This window comes from Callithrix jacchus, chromosome 4 (genome assembly GCF_049354715.1).
Source record: "Callithrix jacchus isolate 240 chromosome 4, calJac240_pri, whole genome shotgun sequence".
NCBI classification, from domain to species: Eukaryota; Metazoa; Chordata; class Mammalia; order Primates; family Cebidae; genus Callithrix; species Callithrix jacchus.
In genome coordinates, this window is record NC_133505.1 from 104,829,948 (window position 1) to 104,857,865 (window position 27,918).

General features: G+C 37.1%; 1 long non-coding RNA gene across 1 annotated transcript in view; it reads right to left on the reverse strand.

The window, feature by feature from the left end:
• The window catches only part of LOC128931798 (uncharacterized), a 46,258-nt gene extending 18,605 nt beyond the window's left edge, over nt 1-27,653 (reverse strand). Inside the window, exons 1-3 of the long non-coding RNA XR_008480757.2 lie at nt 27,535-27,653; nt 23,930-24,051; nt 23,658-23,848 (exon numbers count right to left, since the gene is read on the reverse strand). This is a non-coding gene — a long non-coding RNA (uncharacterized LOC128931798). The remainder of the gene's footprint in view (nt 1-23,657; nt 23,849-23,929; nt 24,052-27,534) is intronic.
• Between the last annotated feature and the right edge of the window lie 265 nt (nt 27,654-27,918).

Sequence of the window (27,918 nt, forward strand, 5' to 3'; positions counted from 1 at the left end):
CCATGCCCAGCTAATTTTTTGTATTTTTAGTAGAGACGGGGTTTCACCATGTTGACCAGGATGGTCTCGATCTGTTGACCTCATGATCCACCCACCTCGGCCTCCCAAAGTGCTGGGATGGAGTTTTTAAGAAACAAGAAAGAGCCCTCTCCTTTGGGAAAGGCATGGGCTAACTAACAGAAATGCTTGAAAGGAGTCTAAGAGTAAAGGGGACACCCGAGGAGTGCTTCCTGGATGGAGGGAGCATCCACCGAAGATGCTCACAGCATAGGCTTAAATGTGAGTTTGAGACCTCTAACTAGACTAAAATGTCAACTTTTATCCTCATATCCTAGTGTTTCTTAGAAATTGAGATCTGTGGGAATGTTCTGAAAAAACTGAGCTTTTAAGTTCAAAAACTGCTGTCAAGTGTACACTACTTGGGTGACAGGTACACTAAAATCCCAGAAATCACTAAAGAACTTATCCATGTAACCAAAATCCACCTGTGCCCCCCAAAACTATTGATATATTTTTTAAAAACACCAAAATCCTTCTGAAATCACCTATTTTTTTAAAATGTGCATCTGGGGGCCTTTTATGAAATAGAATAAAATGCTATGAACAAAAATTATATACCAAGGTGAGTATGTAGGGAGCTTTGAAGGTTAAGTGCAGCCTTTGGTCAGGTGGGGACCGAAAGCAGAGTAGGCAGTGTCTGGCCTGATCCACTCCACCTTGTAAAGAGTTGATATGAGAAATCATTTAATGGTGAAAGGTTCTGGTGTCTTTGGTGAATAGCAATAAGGAGAACTTTGGATATCAGCATGGAAAGAATACCATAAGATCGTAACATGGAAGCCTCAAAGAAACCCTGGCATTAGTTAAAAACCAAAGATTTGTCTAATTGTCCCCGGAAACCTGAAAAAGCATCAAGGGACACTGCAGCAGGAATTACATTCACAAAAAATAATCTGCCTAGAAAGGCAGTAATGATTTTCTGATTCAACTTTGCTACTTCCTTATTGAGTGATTTTATGTCAATTTATCTCTCAGAGTCAATAATCAAAAGTCAATAAATATATCTTTAAATCACAACATATTAATAACTACCAGTAGATTGTTCTCTATTTTGAACACAATACTTTCTCGTAAATAAATGCTTATTTTATTACACCTTACATTTGATCTAGCAATCACACTACTGGGTGTCTACCTAGAGGAAAAGAAGTCCTTATTCAAAAAAGATACTTGCACATGCATGTTTATAACAGCACAATTCACAATAGCAAAATCGTGGAAACCCAAATGCCCATCAATCAACGAGTGCATAAAGAAACTGTGGTACATATATACAATAGAATACTACTCAACCATAAAAAGGAATGAATTGACAGCATTTGCAGTGACCTGGATGAGATTAGAGACTATTATTCTAAGTGAAGTAACTCAGGAATAGAAAACCAAACATCATGTGTTCTCAATGATATGTGGGAGCAAAGCTAGGAGGATGCAAAGACATAAGAATGATATAATACACTTTGGGGACTTGGGGGGGAAGAGTGGAAGGGGGAAGAGGGATAAAAGACAAGAAATATGGTGCAGGGTATACTGCTCAGTTGATGGGTACACCGGGATCTCACAAATCTCCACTAAAGAACTTACATAACCAAACACCACCTGTACTCCAATATCTTATGGAAAAATTAAATTTAGAAAACATAAATTAATTAATTAATAAGATTAATTCACCATATTGAAAACTGTTAGGATTCTGACTCATTTCCAAGTAACTTCACTAAAACTGGAATAATATCCCTTAGGAAGAACTCATTATTGAGTTAGTTTAATGACTAGTTTGTTTGAGGTGATTTTTTAAAAATATATTCAGAGGAAAGACATGTTAAATCTTTTAGGAACTCTCATAAAAGCTATTGCAAAGGATTCTGAAAACAAATGCCATAAAGCGTAAATTAAACTCAAAAGAATGGATGTTATAATAGAAAAGAAACTAGGGACAAATCCCAGTTTCATGGAACCTTGGACATTTACAAGTTGGGATCCTCTTTAAGGAAAAATTGTTAATTGATGAATAAAATGTATATACAAAAGCAAATATTTTCAAATGAAGCTGGTAGAGGCCCTGGCAAATAAGAGGTCTTGAAGGTTAAGCATCATTAGCTTCACAGTAAATTCACCTCCTGGAAGGAGCTAGAAATTATCATGCTCCTTCATCTTCTGAGTCACACAACACAGGGCCTGAGATCCTTTCACTAGAATAAATTAAAGGTTATCTTTCCTAATAATTAGGGCAGAAATAAAGAGAGGTTAGTTGGCATTAAAATTAACATGTCAGAATGATTCCTATAAGCAGCCCGGAATCAGGAATGCAGCAATGAGGCAGGCCTTAGGGGTAACTCTTGAGAAATTCTATAGTTTAAAAAAAATGTAATCAGCATCGTTTATTAGAAAATAACATAAAGTTAAACATTCAGTTGTTCTTTTCCAGTGTGTGTGTACTATACAATTCTACTCCTAAGTATGTATATGTATATGAATATTGGAACAACTTTGCACTTGTCTACCAGGAGACATGTACAAGAACATTTAGAGTAATGTTGTATGTAATAGCAAATAATGATAATTTTTAAAACCTACATAACCACCACCAGAGTAGAAAAAACTGATTTTTTTCACTTGGAGGAATATTAGACAGCATTGAGGAGAGATTGATTATGGGTACAAATGTACAATTTGATAGAAAAAATAAGACCTACTGTTTGATATATCAATAGGGTGACTATAGTTTACAATAATTGATTGTGTATTTCAAATAGCTGGATGAGAATAACTCACATGTTTCTACCATAAGGAAAAAACAAAATTTAAGATGATGACTATCTCAATCACACTGATTTGACCTTTACAAATTATATGAGTGTATACTCTGAAATTATGTAAATCTATCATGTATCAACAAAAAAACACCATTTTAAAAAAGAAAATGTAAAATCATAGAGATCAATCTTAGACACCACAATACTGAAGAAGAAAAAAAGATAATTCACAGAGGACTACATAAAATGTTGCATGTTCTTACTGCTCAGTGGAAGCTAAACATTAAGTACATATGGACACGAAGGGAACAACAAACACTGGAGCCTGCTAAGGGTGGAGGGTGGGCGGAGGATGAGGATAGAAAAACTGCCTATTGGATACTATGCTTATTGTCTGACTGACAAAATAATTTGTATACTAAACCCCCGAAGCACAAAATTTACCTATATAGTAAGCCTGCACATGTACATTAGAACATAAAATAAAGGTTTAAAAAAAAGACTACATGAAGTATGTCATTTTAATGAAGTTTAAATACAAGAAACATAAAACAATATATTCTTTAGAGACACATATGTGGTAAAACCAACTTTTTAAGCAAGAAAAAGATTAATCCAAAATTCAGTTCACTGGTGAGTTTTCAGAAAAGGATTTGGGCAGGAAATATACAGATAGACACAAGAATATGGATAATGTTCTACATTACAGTAAGATGGTTGATTCAAGACTCTCTTCATTAGTAAGCTCGACACCTTAGTTCTATTACATATATGGATTGTGCTTATCAAATAGTATATGTAACTATTTTAACCAATGAAAATAAGGTTTAAACAGAGTATTTGAATTGTGTCTCACCATATTTTGGGTCACCTACACTACTTCATCTATAAAACTTTGTTTGGGGGAAAAATAAAACCAATATTCTGTTCAAACTATAATGCAATGGCTTTCAAATGATTTGACCACCAATCAAGCAGATATGATATTATTTATGCAATATACAGTATATATTGTCATATTTCAATTATTTAAAATTGTCTTTAATGTCCACCTGTAGCAAAAGTTCTTCACATCATCACCAACATAATTCTTGTAACACAGAAAAACAGATGTCAACATAATTCAGTTTAAACCTGGGCCAGGGCTCTTCACTGTTATAAAACAGATTTGCCCCCCTGGACACTGCCAGAGAGTCATCCGTGACCAGATCCTTCCTGTCTCTCCCGTCCCTTTTCTGATGTTTAACCTAGACAGAGGTTCTTGTAACTGAAGCACTCTCTGGCTCTAGCTAATGAGATATGTCTTTTTTTCTCCTTTTTGGCAAAGAACAAAGAAAGTATGTATGAGAGAGAGAGAGAGAGAGAGAGAGAGAGAGAGAGAGAGAGAGAGAGTGCGTGTGTGTGTGTGTGTGTGTGTGTGTGTGTGTGTGTGTGTGTTCTCCAGTTACCCTAGCCTTCTGTTGGCTTTAAGGACTAGTTTGATTCTCACTAATCTTTTCCAGGCACTTCAAGTCGTTTGTTCTTTTTCATACTTCAAGTATCAACTTAAATAGACCTTCTCAGACTAACTGGACCAAATTAAATGGCCCTCATTTATTCTTCATCAGAGCACCCTATTTATTGCCTTTGTTGCATCCTGCATTCTGTAATTATTTTTCTTTCTGTGCGTATGTGATGGTTGCTTGTTTCAGGTATGGGTGTGTAAATTCCATATTGGTAGGGGCCTTGTCTACCTTCTCCAATGATATAAATAAGCATGTAGCATCTGCATGGGACATGGTAAGTTTTTAATAAATATTGTATGAATCCCTGGATGTGTCCCCTTTCCTTTGCCTTCCCAAACTCTAATCTTGAGTCATTCTGAATCATTTGGCAAACCCCCCAAACACCTGGCTTTTGTTTCACGCCTTGGTGCTAGCTCTGCCTTCTGCCTGGTGAATGCCTGAATAAATGTTTTGATATCTTCCAAGGTTCATTTCCAGCACCACCCCTGTTGTGAGGTAAGAATTACTGATTTTCCCCAAGGTAGGATCTGAGAGTCTCCTCCAGGGTCCTCTTAATTACCACCATATATTTCAATCAGCTGACCTACCTATTAACAGCTTATTTCAATTTCAGGTTTTATTTAAATGCTATGCCCGTTTTTTAGATATTTTTCTCTACCCTTTTCAACTCTTCTCTCTGATGATGCAGCTGGGACTGAGGCAACTACACTTCCCAGATTCCTTTGTCACTGCCTCCCTGTTAGATTCTGTTAATAAGGGGACTAGGAGACAGGAAGGCAGGGGAGAGAGATGCCACTTGATATTTTGCATTCTCTTTGTTCCTTCTTAGAGCAGCAGCTGATTCCATCTTGGTGGATCGTAGCATCTTTGTGACCTTCATAGGTATGAACACCAGTTTTACAGGGCCCTTCTTTGAACTTCTGGGGTCTGGGAAACCTAATCTCCCCCCTTGTGTTCCCTCGCCTTATAGGTGATAGGCGTTCTCTACAGTTATTAATACTTTCTCTCTGGGATACCTCAGTCTCTCCTCTGTGCTCTTCCAGCCCTCTAACACCTGTGCAACCAGTTCCTGATATCAGATTCTCTTTAAGATGCCCAGAGTAACCACCCCAGAACCTCTACCAGAAAAGAAAAAGATATCCAGTGTAATATTTGATTTGCTACTGGACCTCAACTGATAGATATATCTACGTCCTCTTCATAAGGATGAGAGTGCTCCTTGAAGATACAATATGTTTCTGATTTATTTTTGTGTCTTTAAGTCCTGGGGACAGAACGTAGACCAAAATGAATATTCTATAAGTAAGTGTTGAATAAATGAGTTAAAGATTGATCCAGGTAGTAGAGTATGAGGAATTCTGCCAGAGCAATGACAATGAAGATGGGAGGGAAATTATGACTATAAAGTTAATGAGAAGCCAATTATCACTTCAAATCCAAAACACAGAGTGGGAAATTGGGACTGGTCTGGTTTTCATTCCAAAAAAATGCTACTTTCTCATTACTATTTTCAAATAACGTGGCAGTGAAAATCTGTCACAAAATGTTCATTCTCCAAGCTTCAACAGTGATGTAATACAACCAAATTTCGGTAAAAAGACTCTGTGTCCTGGAGTTTGTGGGGATAAAATCTGAACTATAACAGTGGAAAGAAAAGAAAACAATCTCTAGAGAAAGGAATCATAGAAAATTGGTAAATTTTGCTTTGACATTTATTCCGATAGAGGAAAAGACATGCAAAAAATACAAATTATTAAAGGTTGCAAAATCATTTTCCAATTCATGGAACTACTGATCCACAGCTGATTATCAAAAGTTTTTTGGGAAGGCTTAGCATCTATCCCTCATCTTTTAGTTACTCTAGCCAAAGAGCTCCCTGTGAAATTCCGTCAGCAGACCTCACAGCTTATTGCTCTGTTTCTCATGCCACAGATTAAATCTATTTTCTATCTGGGGATTAGCTGGTAGTGACATTCTACACTCCTGTTCTTGTCACCCCTATTCCTGTCCCTGTTTATTCTCTGTGTTAGAGAATATGGCAGGTAAAAGTAAGTAGGTCTCCACCAGATAAATTGTCATGAGGTCTGAGAAAGCAATGGAAAATAAAAGACAACACAACAACATATTTTTACAAGTTTGTAAAGCATCTAGTGTATTTCCTGTTACACAGCAGATGATTAATAAATGGCGGTTGATGTGGTTGGTGTTGCTACTGTGTTTGATGCTGCTACAGCCTAGGTCATTTGCAAGTAACACTATTGTAATGGGAGACTGAAAGAAATAGAGCATATGGCTCCAGTCCTCAAGGAGCTCAAAGGATAATACAGCCACCACGTCAAACAGGGAGATGCAATTACAATAAACAGGAAGACAGTGCAATTATAACTCTTGGTTACTTCAAACATAGCACTTTCCACAAATTACAAGGTAAATTCATAGTAAAGTCAAACTGCAAATGTCAACCAGTGCTAAGGAAAGTTTCAGAGAAACTCCTTTAAACAAAACTCAGAGCCTAAAAGAGCATGGTCGTCTCCTACCATGGCTGACTTTGATCTCGGGTTTACTCATCCTGTCATCCTATTCTACAACTGCCCTGATGGAGAGTATGATAGTGGGAGTGAGAGATCTTTTCATGCCCAGTTGCGTCTGTGTGCACATATGTGTATGTGTCCAGTGAAACCACTGTCAGGTACATCAGAGCTTCAGCAGCTTATTTTCTTGTTCAAAATCTCTCTTCATGTGAACAATACCATTTTTAAACTCACTACAAAGGAATTACCAGTTACATACCTTCAGACTTTCTGCTAAAGGCTAAGAGTGATTCTCAAGAACTCAAAAACCCAGAGAAACTTTTCATTTTAAGAGATGTAATTCCTTCCCTCATGACTGACAATTGATTATAACTAGGCAGATAAAACTTTACCCCCTTAGACCAAACAAGCTAATAATGTATTAGTCACTTAACTGAGCTGTACGAGAATTACATTCAAATAGAAACAATAGAAGCCTTCTACCATAGACAAATAACAAAAATAAAACAATTTCAGATACAGCCAAAATCTTCAGTCACTCTCTCATCTGCCAAAGTGCCATCTTTAGATATTTGCCAACCAATCATATAAATTAAGATTTATGTGGCACTGTGGTAGACAGTTTGATAGAAAAGATGCAATGTGCTGGGTTTTCTTCTGACAATGTCCTTTATTCTTTGCTGAGAATGGCCATTCAATCATTAATAAATATTGAGCTTACTTTGCACTAGGCACTGTTCTAGGGCCTTGGGCAACATAGCAAGATTCTGTCTCTAAAACGTTTCCTTAAATAAATAGAAGACGTGACATATAATCTTTGCATATCATTTAGGGTGATGCCATTTAAAGAAAATTTCAATGCAAAAGTGACAGAAAACTTTACAGTGGCTAATAACAAGAATTATAGAACCCAGTTAAATATACTGGCACATTTTTGATGCAGTGATTTAAAGTTTGCTTGACTATTAATCCTATTTTCTCATAAATAAACATTTTTCTTTAACTAGAAAGTTACAGTTTTTCCAAAATCTTTTAAATTTATTCTCAGTAAAACAAAAAGTGATCTATACCCAGACTAAAACTAGGAATATAAGGTAGTATGAATCTGTTAACTTCATGAAAAATATCATCAAATAATCATATTTCTTAATGAATAATAAAACAATACTATATACTCTTATAGAGAAGAAGAAACCTAGCTATTTAATGTCTTTTAAATCCTTTTTCCCAAGAAATGTGAGCTTTAAAAAAAGTGCTTTCAGATGTGGTAGAAAACAAATGATTCTGATTTAGAAATGCAAAACTAAATTTATGAAATAACCTTGACAGCAAATAATGTTTCCTCAGCAGAGATTTATCCTACATCTCTGTTATACAGAAAGGACATCAACCTCATCTCACAAAGTCTATCAATCAGCTTTGAAATGCAAATTTTGAGAGATAGCAGAGAGACCACATCACCTGTGGAAAATATCTGATCAATGCTACAAAATTTTTAATAAAAGTAGGAGTTTTTGATCTATAAACATTCTTAAAGAATATCTCTTTAATTAATATATATACACATATATTTGATACAAAGAAAGCAGAATTGCTAGGGATAATGGAGGACACGATCCAATAATCTTACTCACCATTGTATTTCAAAATTCTTGTTAGTAAATTTCAGTCTCTTTCCTTAAGATACTTTCTCCAGAGCAAATGTGGAAGGGGCATAAAGGATGTTCATTGATGTAAAATTAAGCTAAAAGATACTTTGGTCTCAATTATCTAGATATTTTGAGCAAATGCCAGATGGTTTCCTCATTTTTCACTTCCTTTGCGAGAAACAAACAGCCTATGTCTTCTTTCAGGAAAAACTTTGCTCCCATTATATCACTGACAAATTTCAAAAGTATAAAATGACTTAGAGATGAATCATCTCTAAGAGACCAGAGATTTGAATAGTTTCCCTTAAAGATGGACATCTTAGTGGTTCCCCCCAACAGCAACAAAAAAATGTTCTGGCACTTTGAAACCAAGGTTTGTGACCCTTCCCAAGTGTCTGTACTAGTCCAGCCCTGTGACATTTCTATAGGTTCCTCAGCACTGTGTATCCCCCACATTGTCATCTAGCATAGCCCTAAGATTTAGCTCCTTCCTTCCAACTTCTTAGAAATGTCTAGGCCCCCATGGGCAGGCTAGCCTGACTCACTTTGGCTGCACCTTCTCCATCCATTTTCATAGCAGGGTTTCTATGATGATAGCAGAAAATAAGGAAGAAAAAAAGAGCATCCAAGCCATTCTGGCTGGGTTTACCTGTCACTAAAATCATTCACTGAAATGTGAAAAATGTAGACAGTGTATATTTATTTAGATTACATATAACATAAAACATTTATTTTGACCATATTTTAATTCTGGCATTTGCTAATTTGAATAAACTAAACAATCATATGACTATTTTTTTCCCAAGACAAATAATCCTAATAGCCATTTACTTTCAGGAATTAAAAAAAAACTAAAAAAAAATTTTTCCTAAATATGACAGCTGCAGGCTGATATCCTCCAAGTTTTAAGAGATTCTTAATAGTTAATTCCCAACATTTTTTATCTTAGCTTTTTAAATAATTTTTACTGTTTAACATTATATTAAGATATCAATTATCTTGATTACTGAGTTTCTTGGTTCTGCTCTTAAATTTTGCACCCAAGGCAAGTGTCTCACTCTCTTTTTCTTGAATATGAATTTGGTTTCCAGGGCATCATTTCTCCTTTCTTCTCCAATCTCACTGTTTACTCCTTCTCAGTCTCCTTTGCCGGTTCCTCACCTCCTCCAGCCTTGAAATATTCAGATCTCAGCTCTGGGGCATCTTCTCCATCTATACTCATCCTCTAGATGATCTCATCCAGGCCATGGTTTTAAATATCACAAATGCCCTGACAACTCCCAAGTTTTTATCTCCAGCCCAAACCACTCCCCTGAACTGCCTGCTTGGCATAGCTGTTTTAAAATTTAACATGACCACAGTTCACTCCTGATTTAAGCCCTTAAACTGTATTCCCCTACAGTTTGCCACATCTCAATAAAATGCAATTCCATCCTTCCAGTTCCTCAAGCTAAAAACTTTGGAGTTATACTTATATCCCTTCTAACTCTCATTTTACATATGATCCATCAGCAATTCCCATTGACTCTCTCTTCAAAATACATGCAGAATTCAACCACTTGTCACCACCATGTAGCCCAAGCCACCATCACTTCTTGCTCAGACTATTACAGTAATCTGCAACCGATTTGTTTACTTCTTTCTTTTGTTTCTCTATAGTTTATTTTCAACAAAGCAGTCAGAGTGATCATTTTTCAATGAAAATCTTATTATGGGTTCTTTGCTTAAAACCCTCCAATATAACCCCATTCCACTCAGAATAAAATTCAAAATATTTACAATAGCCTACAGTACTGGTTCTCAAACTTTCTAGAGGCCTCATAAAACATAGATTGCTAGACTCCACCCAGATCCTCTGATTCAAGAAAGCCTGGATGGGGCCCAACATTTGCATTTCTAATAAGTTTTCAGGTAATGTTGATGCTGTGGGTCTGAAGAATCACACTTTGAGAACTGCTGACCTACAATGCACTGCATCATCTGGCCCCTGAATTCATCCCCTGTTATTTTCCTTCTTCCTCTCTGTTCCAATCACACTACCCTTCTTAGCCTCCAAGCAACCTCCTACTTCAGGATCTTTATATCTTTCCCTCTATTTGGAGCATTCCATCCTTAGATATTCTAATGACCACTACCTTACTCAGGTCTCCAGTTAAATAGTCTTTCAATAAGGCCTTCCCTGAGCACATTATATAAAATACTAAATTTACTTCACCCCTACGTTACATTGCTTTATTTTTCTTCATAGAACTTATTACCATCTGTTCTTTATACATTTATTTGGTTGTTTATTTATTGTCTATTCCCACTGAATTTAAGTTCCATGCAGACAAAGACTGTCTATACTTAATTCAGGGTTAACTCTAGAGCCTAAAATGATGCCTGGCACATAGATGTTCTATAAGTATTCTTGAAGGAATGAATGGATGGATGAATGGATGAATGGATGGCTGATGGGGAAAATTAGGCATTCACTCCAGACCATTCCCCTTTCTGTTTCCAGCCTCTTTGGGGAAAGGGAATAACCTAATTTATCATGCTAACCTAAGCAAGTTACTTAAATACTGCATCCACAGTTTGTAAGCTTTTATTGTAAAAATCATTTTAATTTGTTTTTAGAAAAAACAAAATTGACAGTAACTCAATGACTGGTACAAGGAGACTTCCAAAGGCCCTTTATGTTTAACCCACAGTCCTGACCTGATGTGCATAGAGGCCCACTTAGGGTGGCTAAAAATAAAGTCCGTCTCCTCTGTTGCCACCTGCTTCCTATAGCTGTAAGTCCCATCTGTTCCCATAGAGAATCATCTCTGAGCCTGATTTTTGTGAACTATTTTTTCTCTCTCACTCTCTCTCCATCACTTTCTTTATTCTTTACAGAGAGTCATTTGTTTTTGTACAAGAAGCAACCACCCTTCCTCCTTACCAGGAGTGGTCCCAATTTAACTCAACTGTCCATCTTCCCTATATGACTCAAGGTAAATCCTGATCAAGAATCCAATTAGGATGATCCTGTTTTCTTTGCTAGCAAATGGTTTAGGCATGAACATATCACTCAGTTACAATCTATAGACATAGTCTGCTGGAGACTTCAGAAAAAGTTAACCTCCAAATAAAGAGACACATGGAATGGTTGATCTTCTCCTACTATTGGACATTATGGTGTCCACATGTTATGCCTGGGACCCAGCAGCCATTTGTGTAACCTCAGGAAAGCTAGCCAAAGACAAAATAAGAGATAGCTGAGAAAAAAAAAAAAAAAAAAAAAAAAACAATGGAAAGAACCTGAGTTCTTAATGAGTCAATGAGCCAACAAATTAACAATGCTGAATCTACCTTAGCTCAGGATTTATTGGTATATAGGATAACAGGACATTTTTATTGTTAAGACAATAGATTTGGAGTGAGGAATAATAATAACTTGACTCTTTTCTGCTACAGAGAGCCATACACAATAGTAACATGACAATACCACAGCCCAATACAAACACATAATTTGCATATAAAACAAGTTCCATATCACATATGTAACCTTATATTCTGGAATAGCCCTTTCCAACCTCTATAAACTGCTTCCTCAGAATCAAATGCCCAGAGTGGGGTATTTCACACTGAGTTACCCATGTTAAATTTTATGCAGGGCCCAGTCTCTTTGAGATACCAAAAAAAGAAAGACACCTGCTTCTTTGGTGTGGCCCAGAAAGAAGCTGGTTTACATATATAAATCCATGGATAGAAATAACTAAAGTTCATATTATACATGATGACCAAAAGCAGTAACTATTTCTTATTACTATTATAAAATGAGAGCTAAGAAAGAAAATTTGTCTTGAACTTTATAGGACCTTTTCATACAATTAGCTCAATAGAACCTCAATAGAATTTCATGGATAAAAATGAAACAGCTACAAGATATTAAAAGAACCCCTACAGATATGCATAATGTGAATCATTGTGGTATTTTTAAGTTTCAGACATTCTAAAATCTCTGAATCAAAAGCATCCTAATGTATTATAACTATTAAACATCTCAATGGCAGTTGGGTTTATTATCCCATGAAGTATTTGCATCACTGATGTTTTTTTTTTCGTTTTTAAAATTCACTTTTAGAAGTTGAATCCCACCTACAATTTCTTGTTTTAACTAGATTGCTACTGAAATCTAGTTAAAGTAATAAAATTCTACTTTATTTCAAATTTCTTTCCGTCAGCTGCAGCTCCAGCCTTGTTTTGGCAAGTGCTAGGATTTCTTCTAGAGTTTGGCTAATAATCCTTACTCAGAAAACCTCCAGATGGACATCGCAGAGATGCTGCTTCAGTTTTTTCTTTTCAATTTGGACATGCCATGCACAACCTCACTGATGTATAAAACATCAGTACAAAATGTAGAAAATTCTGCTTTTTGCCTGCGTATACCCTTTTTATGATGAGCTGAGATGTTTTTCCACAGTCAAAAGTTTTCCTAAAGAAAAACTATAAAAACTAAAATAGAATAATTTAGAGAGAAACTTTGCATTCAGATATTTACAGTTTTCTGCATAAAAAATTAAGAGGATGCCATGAAGTCTCTGAAAAAGCAAAAATGCCTAAAATGGCAGTTTTGAAATGGCCTGAGAGGTGTCCAGATTACATGGTGGTATATATTTCAAGGCTTAATCATTGTGGGTCAGATTATCAAAGAAGCCTCTACCCTAAATTCCCAAATTGTATTTACTATTACCATATTTTCATGAGAATTATAATAAACATTGCCCAATTGTGTTAGATGGACATTCTGACAGACACAGGAATCATGATATAAAAATAAAGCCTCTGCAGAATTTCATTATATGAGAAATGTCTAGTTCAGTAAATATTTTGAGAACATGGAATCATAAAAGTATTTTTTAATTTATTACTGTTATAGTTCTTCACATGCAAATATTTAGAAATTAATGTGAGTAGTTTATATTTGAAGATATGAGAATACTGAATTCTTTTATAAAATAATTAAATGGTCTTGGTTTTTATTTTTTATTTTTTGTTCTATTGGGAGGCATAGTGCAGTGGTTTAGATAAGTAAAATCTAATTTATCTAGGTTTATATCATGGCTCCATCACCTACTCAATCTATGCTGTTAGGAAAATCTGTTGAAATTTCAGATCCTCAGGTTCTTCATCTGTAAAATGGAAAGAAGAACCGTAGCTCCCTTACTCTCCTCTATTGTAAGGCTTTTCATACTGGATTATAATCACCTGGCTACTTGTCTATTCCTCCTATGAGATTATGAGTTTCCTGGAGAAAGAAAGAATGTTGATCTCGGATCCAAGATGGCCAACCACTAACAGCTCAGGATTGTAGCTCCCAGTGAAAGCTCAGAGAACGAGACAACGCCACATCTTTAGACAAATTTTCGTCACTCACCGATTAGCCAATTCCCAGTGGAGGAGCCCCATGGGTCGCCAGTGCGACTCTTGTGGCCGCCGCAGTGGTTTTGCCGGCGTCTCGGTGCAGCAGCTCTTCATGCAGAGCCAACGGGACTGCTTCCCCTACTGACCAGAGTTTGGAGCTCCGGGAAGTCAGAGCCGCTTGTTGCGGACTCAAGAGGGAAGCCAGACCAGATATTCCCGGGCAGAAGAGCACCATCAGTCTTATCGCTGCTATTTAGGCTGCCACAGTGGGTTGCTCGGATCCCAGCACTGGGAATCAATAAGTCTGACTTCGACTCAGAAACCTAATTAGAAAGGTGGTTCATTTACAGTGAAGGGAAAAAAACAGCCTAAGAAGGCTGAGTATACTCAAAATCAGAACCCATCAGCAACGGAACAAGCCCTGTTGGAAAAGGACTCATCAGCAACCGAACAAGCCCTGATGGAAAAGGACTGTGTTCCATTATCTGAAGTAGGCTTTAAAAGGTGGATGATAAGAAACTTCTGGGAGTTAAAGGAACTTGTTCTAACCCAATGTAAAGAAACTAAGAACTTGGAAAAAAGGTTAGATGAAATGTTGAAAAGAATAGACAATATAGAGAGGAATACAAATGAACTTATGGAGTTGAAAAATACAACATGAGAACTTAGTGAAATATGTACAAGCTTAAACAGCCGAATGGATCAAGCAGAAGAAAGGGTATCAGAGGTCGAAGATCAACTTAATGAAACAAAATGACACGACAAGAATAGAGAAAAAAGGATAAAAAGGAATGAGCAAAGTCTCCAAGCAATATGGGACTATGTGAAAAGACCTAATATATGCTTGATTGGTGTACCTGAATGTGACGGAGAGAACGAAGTCAAGCTGGAAAATACTCTCCAGGACATTATCCAGGAAAATTTTCCTAATTTAGCAAAGCAGAACACTATTCAACCCCAGGCAATACAGAGAACACCACAAAGATATTCCTCAAGAAGACCAACCCCAAGGCACATAATCATTAGATTCACCAAGATCGAAACGAAGGAGAAAATATTAAGGGCAGCCAGAGAGAAAGATCCAGTTACCCGTAAAGGCAAGCCTATTAGGCTTACAGCAAATCTCTCAACGGAAACCCTACAAGCTAGAAGAGAGTGGGGGCCAATATTCAATATATTTAATCAACAGAACTTTCAGCCCAGAATTTCATATCCTGCCAATCTAAGCTTTACATTTGAAGGAAAAATAAAATGTTTTAGGAACAAGCAAGTACTCAGAGATTTTATTACCACCAGGCCTGCTTTACAAGAACTTCTAAAAGAAGCATTATACACAGAAAGGAACAACCAGTATGACCCTTTCTAAAAATACACCAAAAAGTAAAGAGCATTAACATAAAGAAGAATTTTTATCAATGAAAGGACAAAATAGCCAGTTAATATCAAATGGCAGCAACCCTAAATTTAAATCGACCAAATCTCCCAATCAAAAGATACAGACAAAATCCAACGGTATATCCAAAGATATACATAGACTCAAAATAAAGGGTTGGAAAAAAAAAAACGTACCAACCAAATGGAGAGCAAAAATAAATAAATAAGAAGCAGGAGTTGCAATTTTCACATTTGACAAAATAGATTTCAAAGCTACAAGGATACAAGGGTAAAAGGATTAATGTAATAATAAGAGATCTTAACACCCAGATACATACGACCCATAATGAGATTTAGATTCAATGAGACAGAAAATTGATAACGATATCCGGGACTGGAACTAAGATCCAGAACAAACAAACTCAATAGAGCTCTCCATTTTAAACACACAAAATATACATTATCCACAAAATCTAACGATATATCTAAAGATATACAAAGACTCAAAACAAGGGGATGGAAAAAAACTCACCAACCAAATGGAGAGCAAAAATAAATAAATAAAAAGCAGGAGTTGTAATTCTCACACTTAATAAAATAGATTTCAAAGCTACAAGGATGCAAGGGTAAAAGGATTAATGTAACAATAAGAGATCTTAACACCCAGATACATAAGACACATAATGAGATTTAGATTCAACGAGACAACAAATTGATAACGATATCCAGGACTTGAACTCAGAGCCAGAACAAATAAACACAATGGAGGTCTCCATTTTAAACACATAAAATATGCATTAACCACTTTAAACACTCAAAATATTGATCGGCCATTATTGAAACCCATTTTAGGAATGAAGTAATATTCCTTTTTCCCTCTTTTTCTTTTTTTCCCTTCTTTTTCTCTTTTTCCCTCTTAAAAAAAAAAAAAAAACTAATGCCAATTGGACTGTTTATGGGGTTACCTCTCTTCAGGAAATGATCAAAATATTCTTTCTTCTGCCAGGCCAGCTTCTTCAGAACTAAAAGAAAATCTTTCTTTTCAACCATAGGGAGAGAGTAAACAGCCATTGCTACTTCACAAAGTTTGGGGAGTGGGAGATGGTTTTATTTTGGTTTTGGAAACTGGGTCTCCCTATATCACCCAGGCTGGTCTCAAACTCCTAGGTTCAAGTGATCCCCCAGCCTCAGCCTCCTGAGTAGCTAAAAAAAAAAAAAAAAAAAAGAATGTTGATCTCTTTAAATGAGTTCTCAACCTTGGCTGCACATTAGAATCACCTTGTGAGAGTTTCAAACTCCCAGTACCTAAGCTGCCCTCAAACTATTTAAATGATTATCTTTGAGACTGGGAAGCTTGAAAGCTTCCCAGGTAATTTCAGTGTGAGCAAGGTCTAGAAGAACTCCCACTTTAGAGGCTTAGCACAGTATCTAGCACATGGGAAGCATTTTAAATAAAATGAATGAGTAAACAGTGATTGAATAAAAGATGTCACACAGAACATTGTAGTACTTACCTATCCATCTTCCCCAACTAGTTGCAAACTTACGGAAAATCAGAACCATAGGGTCATATTTGTTTTCTAGCCCCATCTACTCTCACAGTGTCTTATTCACTTTTGCATTGTTTGGTATATATTAAGAGTTCAATATTTTGTTGAAATAAAATAACATGAAGAAAGGAAAAAATAATTTTCTTAGTTAACTAAATTTTAAATGTTCTTTATGTAGATTGACATATTTTAAAAAATAGATTTTGCTTGTATGTTTCCAAGAAAGATGAAGATCTCTGCTTTCATATGTAGTATAGTAATTCCACAACTATATAACCATAGAACCATGTAGTCCATAGCTGATGTACAACAAACAATTTAGCCTTTACTGAATACTCAGAGAAACTCATAAAGCAAGTGAGAAAACTTTTTTGGCTTTCATTTGGACTTCCTTGGACTCTCCTGGAATTGTTGAGCATATCACCCAAGAAAGGTACTCTCATGGCTCAGAGACACTAATATCAGCGATGCATTATTTACTGGATGGCCATTCCTTATAAACAGTTCTAAGTAGATAGTAATGTCTGTTTTCAGTTTCAGTGTGTGCTTGTTCTTATATTTCCCCTGCAGTGTGAATTAGATAAGATTTCCTTGCTCCTCTGGTCTAAATAATGCTGCAGTGTTCCTGAACTCTACAAGACAAAGCCAGAGACTCCCATTGTTGAGATGTTTTCTGAATTTATTCAGCAAAATTATTTCTTTAGCATAGCAAATAGCTTAAAGGGTATATATATATTTTTTTCTTATTATTATTTATTTATACATATTGGTAAAATCATACTCATTAAATTTTTTGATGAAATTATTATGACATTTAAAAGGAAGTGTTTACAGGAAGGTCTGTATGTGAGCCAGTACCAATTGGTATAAAAGCAAAATAAAAATAACTATATAAAATAAAGCTGAAAACAGAAAAACAGCCAAGTAGTTGAATGATGATGATTTTACAGGTAGCTATATCTATACAATACATTGATGTATTTTTCTTAGAGAGTCACTGGTTTCACCTACTGGAATTTTGACATCCCATTATGGAATAATGCCAGTATGTGGATGCCTAGGATGGCAAGACTGACGGCTCAGTTGAACTTAGCAAGGTTACTAGATGAGCAGATCTTACTGAGTCAGCTATAACAACAGATTCAATGTTATTCCGATATGTATATACTGAATACTGGATATATGCCTTGTGCAGGGCCTACTCTTAAAAATCATAAAACATACACACACATGTAGTACATACAGTAGTGAGAGAATGCAAAAATGACAAAGCTGAAACCATGCAAAGTGACCTTAATAACTAATGAGAAAAACTCACTGGTGAATTGCACCAAATATTTAAAGAAAAATTAACATAAATCCTTCTCAAATGCTTCCAAAAGATAGAAGAGTGGGAAATACTTTTTAACTCATTTCATGAAGTCACTATTATCCTGATACCAAAGCCAGACAAAGACATCACAAGAGATGAAAGTACAGACCAATATCTCTGATGAATGTAAATGTAAAAATCCTGAACAAATACTGGCAATCCAAATTCAGCAGTATATAAAAAGGATTATATACCATTACCAACTTGGATTTACCCCAAGAATGCAAGGTTGGTTCAACATATGAAAATCAACTGATGCACCACAATAATAGAATAAAGGACAAAGCATTACATGATTACTTCAATCAACATTTAAAAAATAATTTGACAATATCCAACACACTTTTAGATGAAGACATTGAACAGAAAAAAATAGAAGGGAATTATCTCAATCCAATAAAGAACATCTATTAAAAACACACATCTAACATCATATTTAGTGATGAAAGACTGAAATCTGTCCCCCAAAATCAAGAATGAGGCAAGGATATTTACTCTCACCACTTCTTTTCAACATTGTACTGGAAGTACTATTCACAGCAACTAGGCAAAAGAAAGAAAAAAACTATCCATATTAGAATGGAATAAAATTATCTCTTTTCACAGATGGCATGATCTTATATGTAGAAACCATAATAGAGCTAATAAATGAGTTTAGCAAAGCTGCAGGATACAAGACATAATTATAGTATGATTACTTAATGACAATGATACACCCTGAGAAATGCATTATTAGGTGGTTTCTCATTGTGTGAACATCACAGAGGGTACTTATACAAACCTAGATGATATAGCTTACTACACATCTAATCTAGATGGTATAGTTTATTGCTCCTAGTCTACAAACCTGTACAGCATGTTACTCTACTGAATAGTGTAGGCAAATGTAACACAATTGTAAGTATTTCTGTATCGTAGCTAAACAGAAAAGGTAATGGATTGAACTATGACATTACAATGGTTATGGCATTCCCAGGCAATAGAAATTTTTCTGCTCTATTATACTCTTCTGGGACCACCATTGCATATACAATCCAACATTGGCCTAAACATTATTATGTGGTACACAATTGCATAGAAAAATCAGTTGTGTTTCTATATGCCATCTGAATATAAAATTAAGAAAATAATTTAATTTACAATAGCACCAAAAACAGGAAAATATTTAGAAATAATTTAACTAAAATGCAAGTTTTGTCCACTGAAAACTATAAAACATGTTGAAAGAAATTAAAGAAGACCTAACTAAATGAAAAGATATCCCATGTTCATGGACAGGGAGACAATATTGTGAAGATGGCAATACTTCCCAAATTGATCTGTAGATTCAATGCAATTTCTATCAAAATGTTGACTGTATTATTTTTAGAAATGGTCAAACTGATTCTAAAATGCATTTGGAATTACAAGAAACAAAGAATACCTAAAACAATCTTGAAAAGAACAATGTTGGGGAATTCACACTTCCCAATTTTAAAACTTACAGTACAAAGCTACAGTAATCAAGATAGTATGGTACTGGCATAAGGATCAATGTATAGACTAATAGAATAGAATTGGGCATCCAGCTGAGACGATTTATGGCTGAGAATTAAAGTCTGTCTACAAACATCACATCCAGTAGCCAAGGTAACAAATCTCTCTTTGAAGAAGGATTAGAACCATACATCACTGTATCCACCACACTGATGCATGTGATTATATTAAGATTAAAGACTTCAGTTCAATAAGAGACATCTTGGATAATGTTAACCGAAATAGAAAGGGTGATTTTATCACCAATGTTTACAACTGATAATTAATAACTTCTAGAATATAAAAAAGATCTTTAGTAATCTCAACCAAAGAAAAATGGACAATAAATATAAGCAGGTAATTTAAAGAAAATAAACCCTCACAGCCTAGAAAGCATACAAAAGTTTTCTCAAACATAATGAGAGAAAAACAAAATAAAATAACATGGAGATACACCTTCATACCTATTTGCCTAACATATTAGAAAAACGGACAGCAACAAGTTGCCAAGGATATAGGGATAGAGCAAGGTAGCCATATATGCCAGTTTGTCTGAGACAGTCCTAGTATACACTAGTTGTTCAGTATAATTATTCGTACCTGCTTTTATTGTCAAAAATGCCCCCCATTGAACAATAAATCACATTGTCTCCCTAGGATAGAGAGATCATTATATACTCCTGGTGTAAATGTAGACTGGTGTGGACATTTGGGAAAACAATTTGGGACACTATTCAGTCAAATTAAGTATTTGAATACATTGCAATGCAAAAAGATTTTTTCCTACATATCTGTATATATATAAAGAAAACTATTATATATGTTCAGAAAGGAGCATACAATAATCTGTTTATTGTAGAATTATTTGTAGTAGCAACAAGTTATTAATAGAAGCTGAGTGTTCATAACTGAGAGAAGAAAAGTAAATCATGGTGGATGTATGTAATGAGGAACCATTCAGCAATTAGATTCAGCACAATAAATATAAATAATAAAAAGAGTAGATTGATATTAAAGACATACTTTTCAGTGAAAATATTATTTAAAATAGGATGATAATATGATAGGGCAACCCCCACTGATCCACATTATTGTATAATAACCTCCCTTTCACTGTGGATGGAACCTCTGAATGTGATGGGATATCAGTTCCATGATAACATTATAAAGCAAAGGTAAATGGGTTTTGCTGATATACTTAAGGTTTTCAATCAGTTGACTTTTATTTAAATACAGGGAAATCCTCAACGGCATGGATTTATTAGAAGTAGACACGTGCAACATTACAGCTCTAATCAGGAGTGTTCCTGAAAAACAGTGGGGAAGGGAAATCTTTCTAGAAGAAAGAAATTAGAAGAGTACATTTGGTTCCCCCCGTGTTAGTCCGTTTTGCATTGCTATAAAGTAATGCCCAAGGCTGGGTAATTTATAAAGAAAAGAGGTTTACTTGGCTTATGATTCTGTAGACTGTGCAATCATGGCACTAACATCTCCTCGGCTTCTGGTGAAGCCTCAGGCAGCTTACAATCATGGTAGAAAGCAAAGGGAGAGCAAGTGTGCCACATAGTGACAGAAAGGGCAAGACAGGGAGAGGAAGCAAGAGAGTGGGAGGGTACCAGACTTTTTAACAATCAGATTTCATAGTAACTAATAGAATGAGAACTCACTCATTACCACTGGAAGGGCACCAAGTCATTCATGAGGGATCCACCCCCATGACCCAAACACCTCTCATTAGGTGACATTTGGAGGGGACAAATATCCAAAGTGTATCACCTCCTTTCTCATGACTGGCGATAGCCAGAGATATAGATCTACACTGATTCATAGGCAGTGGCTAATAACCACTGGTTAGGTCTGATGGTTAAGAACAAGATCAGAATACAAATGGCAAGAAACACTGAGGAAGATATTCGTGAATAGATTCCACATGGACTGCAAAGACATATGTTCACCAAAGGACATCCACTGCAGATAAGGCTCTCAATAATCAAGATTGAGTTTTTAAAAAATGAGACGTTTTGTGAATGCCAGGTGGCCTCTTCTGTAGCCATTCAAGGACTTGCTGAATGAATGTTCAATATAGTCATGATAGCAGGGGTGGAAGCTATGCATTGGTTCAGCAGCATGGGCTTCTCTTCATTAAGACTGATCTTTGGCTGCCACTGCAGAAAGCATAAACTACAGAGACCAGTGCTAAGCCCCCAAATGACACCACTCCCTGGGGATAGCAGCCAGCTACTTTGTGGTATATTGATCACACTGGATTCCTTCCCTCAGGTATACAACAACAATTAGTTCTAACTGTAATGTACATATATTCTAGAAATGGGTTTTCGTTCTCTTTTCTCACTGCTTCCAAAAGCACTACCATCATGGACTTATAGAAAGTCTAAGTAACTATATGCTGTGCAACATTGTTTAATTTCACACAATATTAAGTCACTATATTCTATGCAACATTGTTTAATTCTACACAATATTACCTTTGACCAAAAACCTTAACACAGCAACAAAAGAAGTACAATAATGAGTTTATGTCCATGGAATTCACTGGTCATATCACAATATCTCATCTCTTATGTACTGAACTGACAAAATGATCTATGAAGAATCATTATCATTCCAGTTAAGAATATACTAAAAGTTTGGGGCTATGTCTTATAAAATGCCATCATATGCTTTGAATCAGTGGCCAACATATGGTGCCGTTTCTCCCATGGCCAGAATATAGGAGTCTAGTAATCAGTGTCACTATTCCATCTGGTAACCCACTAGCAGAAGTTTTGCTTTCCATTCCCCACAAGTTGGTGCTCTTCTGATTTAGAGGTTCTAATTCCCACAGAAAGAAAACTTCTACAAGCAGACGTAACAATTGTTCCATTGAACTGGAAGTTGAGACTGTCATCTGTCTATTTTAGGCTCCTTATGCCACTGAGCCAATAGGCAAACAAGGGAATTACTCTAATGACTGGGGTGGTTGATTCTGATTAACAAGGAGAACTTGGCTACAGCTATACAACACAGGTAGAGGAAAAACCAGAGGACTCACTGGGATGCCTCTCAGAACTTTCATTTCTAAGACTAAAAGTTAAAAGAATACTAAAGTAATCAAAAAGATAGAATCACTGAGGTTTAAAGTATTTCATAATGGAAGTATGGGGCCTTTGCCAGGTAAAGAACTGGCTGAAATGATGCCTGAAAGCCAAAGAAATATAGAACAGTTAGTAGAAAAAGAAGGTTACAAAAATTAACTATAGTCTTGTGCCCAATTCTAGAAACATGGACAGTAACAGCCACACATATTTGCTTCCTTGCTTGTCACATATATCTCTATTTCTTTTTTCTCTCTATTGTGTTGCATAAGGAGCGTTGGTGGTGGTAAAATTGACAATTCATTATTTAGGTGATTAATTATCCATATATGAAAACAACGCCTATGGAAAAGTTGAGTCTCCTTTTGAGGAGGGAGGCTAGAGAGTGAGACAATCCTCTGAAGGATAGTGGCATTTTACTAAACAGAAGCACAAAGTTGCTATTGGACAAAAGGTTCTGATATGTGTGCAAGCATACTATTAAGCTATTGTCTTTCAACTCTAAATTTCCTCCTTCTAGATCGTGCCTTGCAAAACTAGGCCTGGAATTCTTCAGATTACTTGTTACCTGAACCCCTGTTAAATATTCTGTCAAAAAGAGTTTGTAGAGAGACTGGAAGACAGGGAGAGGGCAGAGGGAAACTTGTTCCCTTGTTCTTTTTTATTTGCTTGCTCTTCCTGTCAGTGTCACTAGAGCAATGATACTTAACCATGGCAGCAGCAATGTCTTTCCATCTCCAACTCTATTTGGCACTCCCAGAAGCAGACCCATCATACTCTGCCCCCTCAGAAACACCAGCAACAGCTGCCAATGCCTCCTGAGGTTTCAACCTCAACTCTTCAAGGCCATTTTTCTTACCTGGAGTTACTAGCACTCGCTGAGTAGTACTCCCTCTTCAAAGGTGAATGCTAGCTCCTTGGGGCTCCTCCTCCAAACTTTAAAGTATTAATAACTCTGATCCATGTTGGCACAGTGGCTCTTGCCTGTAATCCCAGCACTTTGGGAGCTAAGGCAGGCGGACCACTTGAGCTCAGGGGTTTGACACCAGCCTAGGCAACAGGGTGAAACTCTGTTATCTACAAAAAAAAATACTAATAATAATAATAATAACTAGGGATGGTGGCACATACCTGTAGTCCCAGCTATTCAGGAGGCTGATGTAGGAGGACTGCATGAGCTCAGGAGGAGGAGGTTGCAGTGAGCTGATATCATACCACTGTGCTCCAGCCTGGGCAACAGAGACAGACTCTGTCTTTTAAAAAATAATAATTAATTAATTAATTAAAAGTCCAAGAATACACTTTAAGCACAGATGAATCCAGTGGTTCACTTATATCATATCTTTCTCTGTCTTTTGCTTTTCTCTGTATTGGTTTTCCTAAAGCACATTGTCTTTGCAAGAGGGGCTCCTAGAAGATTAAGGCTTATACTTTATATACCTTAGTATAAGGTAACAAGAGTGTTAACTAGTTTTCTGCTTCCCTCATTATTCTTGCCAAAATTATGAAGCTAATGTTCAGTTGCTTTGATTGGTCTGCTTAGGTCATGTGTTCTTCCTAAACCAATCACTGCAATGTACAATAATTTCATTGGCCAGTCATGAATCATTCTCCCCAGAATGGGATCAGTTAAACCTATTACTGGAAGAAGTAAATTCTTCAATACAACACCAATCCCATTAAAACTTTTCCAACACTGTATAATTACTAATAAAAATTAAGTGACACTGTTTTTACAGTAGAAATTTCATATCTGACTAGCTCACAGAGGTAGAGTTGGTCTTTAAGAGAGGACAAAGAAGGTGACTCATGGACATGTGGCTATATTTTAGGAATGCTGCAAATTCCTCCTGCCTAAAATATCTTTTCCATCTGCCAACTACAGTCTTAAATTCCAGTTACACTACTGAGATTCATTGTTCAGGGCCTATAGCATGGACACTCCAAGCATTTTTTGGATAAAGGCAAATGCCTCTTAGCATATATCATCTTTTAACACCTCATATTGGTTACCTTATTACCTTATCTGATTGATGATAACAGGCAAGGCAATAGTAAGGAGTCCCTCAGAGGAAAAAGTCTTCATGGGTTAAAATGTCCCAAAGGGCAGATCTGGGATCTGTGTGGCCAGGTTGATAGGAAGAGTGAGGAAAGGGCTGGAAGGTGATGGTACATTCCAGACACAACCTGTCTAATCTGCAATTTATCTTGATAACAACACTACTCATAACACCACTTAATTATATCTTAGAACAGGCAATCTATGAGAGGATGTTTGGGAATCTAGTCCCTTTTCTCAACAAAAGAGGTTCCTTGGAGACATGGCTGAAGAATGGCATCAATCCTCAGTCTGCAAGGAGATGGTTGGTCATTTAAATATAAGACTGTCACCAGGAAGAACCTTAGACCCTAAGAATTCTCTTGAAGTGCTTCCAGCTTCATAATGGTCTAACAGTTAAGGAAAGAAGTCTGCAGGGCCCTTGTTGATCTTTTCTAATGATATTTAAGTGCCAATGTCTAAGTGACTTATGTTTCAGCTAATGTAGTAACAGAAATAGAAATATGTCTGAAAACTAGTGTCCCATGTGATATGGGGCAAGATATTGGCCTTCCTTAAATTATCCCAATTTTGAACTCCTTATAACTACGTCCAGGCCCCTTTCCTAATATATATATATATATATCTTCCCCAAAGTTATATTGTTATGTATATATAACAATAAAAATCCTCCCAAAAGTTTAGTAAGACTATGGAAAGAATGAATGAATGAATGAATGAATAAACAAAAGAAGGAAGAGAGATAGATACCCATTTAAACTAATAAAAGTGGTTAGATATAGGAAGGGGAATGGGATGAGAGTAAAAGTGGCAAAAAAAAATTTTTTAAGGAAACTTTATATATCTTATTATTGCTTGACTTTGGCTTACAATGAGCATTATTTAGGAATCCTTATAGTAATTTTAGTAAAAGTTATGCTTAATGATTCTACTAACTAAAAGACATTTGTTCTCACATTTGAGATTTAACTTGAGGAAGGGAGACAGAGCTATCTCCATGGTCTAGATAAGTGCTGACCACACAGATAAAAAAGTGCATCCTATAAATGTTCCCACTGACTGAATTAAGCTTAAGAATAATACTCAAATGATACAAAACCAAACTGAATAAAAATGCAAGTATTCCAATTCTTTGTTACATCTACTTCCCACCCACCCCCACCCCGCAGAAAGAATGAACCACTACTGTTTTTGAAAGTGTCATAAAGATACAGGTCGGTTATGCTGCTCCCCTGGATGGGTTTCCATTGGTAATAAATGGTTTTCTGAGAGGTTTGAGTTAAAGCTCTTATGTAAATACAGAGAGGCTTACATAATGCTCTTTAAACTAGAACTTTGAAGACAATCTGCAGTAGGCATATGAAATCTGTTTGTGCTGCAAATGGCATCTGAAAACTGACAGGAAACCATCCAAGAAGCGGTTTAAGAAAACAGGAAGAATAAACACCCACGGTGCAAACTTCTGATCAATCATTTAACCAAACTTCGAGACTAGAGAATACGTAAGAACCGTGTCCTAGGGCTTATAATAATGCCACTAGCCACAGTATGTTTTCTGGAGCGCCCAAGAACATTATTCATTGTAAATTTCTATGTAAATTATCCAAGGGCAGGGGCATTGCTCTGGTCCTCGCAGGAATCAGATGGCGCGGGTTCCCTCCCTGTGAGTTTTGACAGTGCATCATCTCACGGAAGAGGCTAAACTAGTATTGATTTTCCAATTTCTTAAAGGAAATTGGAGCAAAGGCACGTTCTCAGGGACGCGGGGGTTAGTAGGGGGCAGGTCTGAGAAAAGAAGAAACACTATTCAAACCAACAGCACTGCGGAGACGGGGAGATGTAGCTGTGGGGAACCAGCGGAAGCTTCTCTCTGTGCAAGTAGCGGGACTGCAAAGTTCCTGCCACAACAGCTGCGACGTTCTGATTCTGTGGAACTGCCAGGAGAGGCGTTTCCCTGGCCAAAATAGAGCCTTCTTAGGAGAGGTTTATATTTTGTTCGGGAAGGCAGGACTGACTATCTTCTAGTGGTTTTCACTCTCCTCCACCTATATTACCCTGAATCCTCCTTAGGCCCTCCCCTCCGAGCTCCTTCCGAGTAAAGTAGAGAGGGAGCGTGGGAGGGAGAAAGCGCACGCTAAGTTTCAAATGTCGCCAGGCTTTCCAGAATCCCCTAGCCCTGGGTGCAGGTGCCTCTCCTGGCCTTGGAGCCCCGCCCCGCTTCCCCGTCCCCACAATCGCAGGACTCGACGCTCCGCGGGGAACTGAGGAGGAAATTTTCCAGCCTTAGATACCGGCGGACTAACTTTCAGGTCCACTCCAACCCTGAGATCGGATTCCACTTGATCTTGGTTGGAGTTCGCGAAGTAACTGCCAAGTCAGAGCTTGAGTTCCGTAGTGCGCGATGACCGGACAGCACAGGCTCTTGCCGTGGGGCAAAGAGCTGAGGACCGGGGGCGATCCCGCAGTGGAAGGAGCCGCTCCGCCAGGAGCCTCGGAGAGCATCCCCCAACCCAGTCCTGAACCCCTTCCCGCCACCCCCCGCACTCCCCGTGGGGCTATCCTCCCTTCACCCGCGGACTGCCCCAAGGAATGGGGAACCCGCAGGCAGAGGCCACTCCTCCCCCCGCCCACCCCGCCACTGCAGTTTCTGTTAACTTTCCTAACACACCCATCTTACCCCGCCACTTAAGTCGCTATTTACGACCACGGCGACTCTCGCTCACGCACGCCTACCCTTTTCTCTAGACGCCTAAAGGTGGCTGCATTGAAACACTGACACGTGAAAACTATTCTGACGTCGAATCGCCCGCCTTGAGGTTTTAATCTTGGTCGCTCATCCCGCCCAACGTTCAGGGCAGCTATCCAAAAGGTCCCCGCATTCCTTGCGGGGAAGGTGAGGATAGGAAAGGTGAGGATAGGAGGAAGGGGGAGGCAGCCTGGGGGATGTGAGAGGACTGGGGCCACACTGTGTATCTAGGAGGAAACTCTGAATCCTCATCTCAGGAATGTTGTCTTTGCGCGGTTTCTAAATCGAATCCATTTTGGCAGCTTTCTTAGGAGC